This window comes from Egretta garzetta, unplaced genomic scaffold, assembly GCF_000687185.1.
Source record: "Egretta garzetta isolate BGI_Z169 unplaced genomic scaffold, ASM68718v1 scaffold26, whole genome shotgun sequence".
Taxonomy (NCBI): Eukaryota; Metazoa; Chordata; class Aves; order Pelecaniformes; family Ardeidae; genus Egretta; species Egretta garzetta.
The window spans coordinates 434,743-440,010 of record NW_009260070.1 but is presented as its reverse complement, the minus strand read 5'-3'; the positions used below and the strand labels follow the sequence as shown (position 1 = coordinate 440,010).

Here is a 5,268-nt window from a genome sequence, read left to right as displayed (position 1 = left end):
GGCCCGGCTGTGGGGCCGTGGGCCCGGCCCCTGCCCCGCTGTATGCACGTACCCGGCCGCGTGTCGCCAGCAATCCTCCCCCGCAGGCGAGAAGTGCCCGTCGAACCGACTTTGCTTTGTGCAATAGAAGACCCAACGCAGCAAGGCAGGGGTTGGCTTGTTCGGGGTTTTCAGCGGGTCCACCTGCACTCCCACGAACGCGTGCAGGATGGCATTGCTGAAGACGCGACTTTGCGGGCAGGCGTTTGCTTTGTGACTGGAGTTGCGGATCTTCTGGCTTTCCATTTGATTGCTGGGGCTTATTTTCTTCATCCAGATTTTGCCACAATGGGTAACTAATTCAAAACTCAAGGGATTAAGAAATACCTGTGGCATTTGTCTGGCTTAAATACAAAGATGTGCAAGTGTTGGCTGGTAATTGTATTGTATCTCGCTTTTTCCTTTTTTTTTTTTTCCATTCTAGAGCAGGTCTCGTAATTGGGAATTTATCAACATTTCCACTGGGGTAATTTTACAGGATTATCCGCCCTCTGTTCTTCCTGCTGTTTCATCTGGACTCTGTGGAGTTTGCTGCTAGCAATGAAGCCTTCTGTGGGGGTTTATTCATGCTATTACTGAAATGGAGCCCTTCGCGTTTGGATTAACTCTTTATTCACTTTTCACCTGAGCTGCTTGGATCAGTCTGTTTATAAAAAGGATACTACCATGCATCTCCTTTCTGTTTCCATTCAAAGTTGAACTCTCAATAACGGCTCGATGTGTTCAGGCTGTTTACTTTGCTTGAATTTTAGAGGAAGAACAGAAATATAAAGATAGATGAGACTGTAATACTGCATGGGCAGGTAAATACTTTCGATTTTTTTTTTATATATGAAGACTCGAAAACGTCTTAGAGAGTCACAAATCAAATGAGCACAGTACCTTTCGAGGTAAAAATTAGGCTGTACTAGGAAGACATTCTTCTAAGCAAGCGCAATGCTCATGATGGAAGCCACTGTCTTTAAATGGGGCCAAATGCTCCCAAGATTGAGCAAATGAAACATTCTTTCCCAGCATCTATTTTTTTTAAAGCATGGCAGTGTAAATAAAAATGGTCCTGTTAATCTATCACCGAAAAGCTAAGTATTTTTGTTTGTAGTGCAGTGTCTCTTACTGCTTGGGTTACCACCATGCCTAGGGGGCTGGGTGGTGAAGCAGAACTCCTCCTCCCAGTTGTGCAGTGCCTGCTACAACGGGCAGTCACCGCTGGAGAGGCCCTGGTTCTGTGTGCTAGCAGAATATTGAGGTTTAAATAGCCTCTGGTTTTGTCCTGTAACTTTGGCTGTGCCCGTGTATCCCTGCGGTTTGTAACGCTACCTCCCGGGCCCGAGTGGGGCCACGCTGAGGGCAGGTTATACACAGACGTGTCTGTATGAATGAAGATGCCTTTCAATCTTCAGGACTGAAAGACCGTACTAGAATTGTTACTTATTCCCGTAGGGGTTTTTCTTGCTAGGAGAAATGTATAGTATTCAGAGGTTACAGTTGTGTATGGTGAGCTTGAAAAAACTACCACTGACCTTAAAACCCCACAAGAACAATCTCAGCAGACTCCCCCTTAGGCCTGGTGTCTGAGGCAGGCGTGGACCCTTGCCATGTTGCAGTGTATCCGGGGGTCTTTAATCCACGTGTTGAGATTCTACACTGCTTTCAGTGTCAAAATACTTTACTGACATTACTGAATCCAGTCTAAATTTAGACTTCTTTATGGTGTAATTCAGAAAGCTTTCTGCATGAAGTGCTCAAACTGAGTCACAGCAGGGTTTCATCTGTTTTGTATTCCCTCTTCAGTGTTGGTGCTCCACACTTGGAAGTGTGATTATTGTACAATATCCTGCAAGATTATTAGCATTGTATTAAGTGACATAATTTATGTTCCTACGTTGAAATTGGGTTGTAGCAGCCCACTCAACAGGGAAGCTTGGCGTAAGCTTGGGGACCTGCGCTCACGATTTCTCCACTGAGCGATTTCTGCAGTTGAAGTCTTAAAGAGTTTACAAATGCTTAGGCAGGTCCCATAGAAAAAGCTGTTTAAATGCCTAACATGTACTTTTGAGCTACTAATTACACTTCCAAGATGGTGCTTATTTAAAAAAAATAAATAAAATTGGCCACGACTCAATTTTGCCTTTTGTAAGACTCAACATGAATCCTTTTGTTAATGCCTCAGAGGGCTTTTTTAATCAAGGAGGGACTAGGAGCAGAAAATATATACATGGTTGTTTACTTCAGAACCAAAATGCTTGCTGTTAGTATTCTGATTTATGCTATAATAGAGCTCTGCAGGAAGAGGTTGGGTTTTTTTTTCTTTTGGACTGGGCAAGCAGTTAGGTGCGCTGCGGAGGCTGCCGTCTGGAGGTTGTGATCACAGCCTGAATATTGTCAGGACTCTCCTGTGTGTCTTAGTTCGAGTTCCTGATACGCAACCTTTATTTTGCGAGTTAAGTGGCTGCCTAAGTTAAGCCTCTCCTAAAGGTGTTGTACCATTTTTTAATATCAGTATTTCCAAGGCTCCTTTCAGCTCTTGGAGCTCCCCCCCTTCCCTTAGCAAGGCAGCAGTGTCAGTCTGAAGACTGGGGGTTTCTAGAACATGCTGAAGGCATCTGAGCGGTAGCTCATGTCATCAGGGTACAGCATCCTGCCATAGTTCGGAGGCCACGAAGGATACCCTAATTTAGCGTACTGCATATTACAAATAATCCGTGCAGCTTCACTGCTTGAGCTCTTTTGGAGCATATTGATCAGTGAGACGGGGATCCTGCGAGTTGATCTGACTTAAATGGCGCTCCACAAAAGTTTCTCTCTGCATAGTTCAGCTTGCAGAGTCAGGGATCAGAAAAAAACTTTCAGCACTGGCTGTGCTTCAGAGACGGATCCTTTCATGTGCTTTTTGGAACAAAAGCACGTTGAACCCACACCTACAAAGACAGGCAGGCTTGAAACTGAACTAAAACCCAGCTAGGTTTGGGTGTGCGCTGTCGGATGCATGTCACCTGTCAGGAGATGGCACCATAATGGCTGAATAATAAAAAAGTATTGAGATGTTTTATGCCAAACTCTGACCGTCAGCACTTCTTAACTATTAAAAAGTTCTTTAAAAATATTATCTACCCAGCAGAAGAACTTTATCTGAGAAAGCAAGGGTCCTGTGGACTCAGGTAGAGGGCGTTTCAGTGCTGCCTTAATCACAGTTCATCTGTAGATGAAATAGAGTCCTTTCAGGAACAAGAGGTTTTTAGGAACAAGTAATCTGTGTGAAGAATAATTAAAACTAGGAGGGAATCCTTGTTTTGCTGAGAAAGGTCATGAAAGATCCAGCTGTGGGGGCTTGAGGACTGATCATGTGGTAATTGTCAGTCATGGCACAGATGCTTTTTGTGTAGGGAGCAGCGGGCTGGATCACCCCGAGCTTTCCTCTGGTAGAGTCTGTCGTGACTTCTCTCCAGCGGCAGAACTTGGAAAGCTGCTACTTTGGTTGCTCATTAACTCCACATAATCTACATCAGTACAACCCTCGGAGTACTGCTGAAAACCAACCAGTGGCGTGGCTGGAGTGGTGAGACTTTTCAGTGTTTTAAACCACTAACAATAAACCTCCCTTTCGTAGCTGGCTGTCGTCCTTGGTTTTCAGCGTTGTCTTGCAAACAGCTGCATCAGCACAACAGAGGCAGGTGATGAGGTGGAACATGAGGACGGGAAAGAAATCTTGAGTTGGTTTTGCCTCACAAGAGCGTGGTTATGGAACAGCGTTCTCGGGCTCGTTGGTTTAATTTGAAGTAAAAACAATTTCTGAATAGTCTGGTTGCTTCCATCAGGATGTGGCTAGATGGGCAGAGCTTAAACTGCATGAACGAGTTCTGTAGTGCCCTGAACTTCAGTTAGTTTTGCAATTCTTAATATTAACAAGCATTTGAAGATCTAGAGATTGGTTTTTTTTTTTTTTTAGGAAGGTGGAGATTTTTGGATTCAGATACTGACCTCTCTTTGTTAAGCTGTCATTCAGATTTATAGCAGGAACGCTGGAAATGAGCTCACGTCCAAACTTCATTTAAAATAGCTAAGTTATCTCTTACTCCTAAGTTCTGTTGCAAGGCTAAGAAAGAGAATGATGTTTGGTGTGGTGACTTCATGTTTTCACCCACAAAGCAACAGAAACGTGCTAAGTATTCTGCAGATGCGTGAAGGCAAGTGTGGTAAGGAACATTGTAGTGTACGTGCCAGTACTTAGAATTGCTAACCGAGCTGGACCAAGGTAAGAAATTGTGCAGTAGTTACTGTAAACAAGAATTAATGTTCTGCGTATCGTGCAGAATCATAACTGAATTGTCAGATAGGACTGTCTGGACACAACCAGTGGAGTGGGAGTTGGTATTGTGTTAACGGGTTGGAGGGTAGGGCCGTTCTCATGAGCTTTCTGAAGGCGTTTGTAGGTGAAGCTCTTAAGCCTTGGTCTTACTGCCTAGCTGCGTTTTTTAAAACTTGAAGCCAAATGTTTTATGATGGAACTCTTCCTTTTAAAGTTGATCTTTTAGGTTCCATCTTATTCGTGCAGTATATAATAATGTAACGTGAGTAAATTCTTAAAGTAATTAGTGAACCTGGCTGATCTTTTAATGTATTGGCATTTCAGAATACACGAAAATAGAAAATGCAAAAATCTGAATGGTGTATAGTAGTCATGAGCTAGCCGAAGTGTTTCTAGGGATACCAGTTAAAGGTCAGCCTTTGCTTTGCAATTTGGTTTTGTGTTAATGTTTGTTTTGTATACAGCAGCCTTTTACTATAGGCATAATTACATACAATTGCTGCTAATTAACTGTTCTAATCATCTGGACTGTGTGCTACACTGAGAACATTTGGCCATGGTATTTCAAATCATTAGATGTTGTGCAGGGTAAGGGGGTGGGAGTTTTGAGTTCTTTATTGTGAGTCAGATAAAATGGATCCATCTTGTAGGTCTGCCTGGAAGACGGAGCAGTCCAGGACCTCTGCGCTGAATTGTGCCTTTTGTGTTCTGACCATTTTAGAGTTCTCTTTTGAACCCAAGCTGGTCTTTATAGCAACTGAATGTGGAAGTGAAAACTGCTGCTTTGCACTAGTGAAACTGTAGTAAATAAGCTTTTCACACCTTCCAAGGTTTACAGGGTTACGTGTGCACCATTAAAATATTGGGCTGCTGGTTGCTCATCTGAGAGGAAATTGTGACTGCAGGTGGAGTGGGGGGGTGGC

At 43.5% G+C, this 5,268-nt stretch overlaps 1 protein-coding gene across 3 annotated transcripts in view; it reads left to right on the top strand.

The window, feature by feature from the left end:
• Positions 1-38: 38 nt before the first annotated feature.
• The window catches only part of CNOT6 (CCR4-NOT transcription complex subunit 6), a 30,050-nt gene continuing 24,820 nt past the window's right edge, over positions 39-5,268 (top strand). For 2 of the 3 annotated variants that reach the window (XM_009641206.2, XM_009641205.2), the window contains exon 1: positions 42-842. The gene's annotated coding sequence lies outside the window, so the exon portion shown is untranslated. Of the gene's footprint in view, positions 843-5,268 lie in introns of all 3 variants that reach the window. The other variant, XM_035896684.1, reaches the window with a different exon arrangement.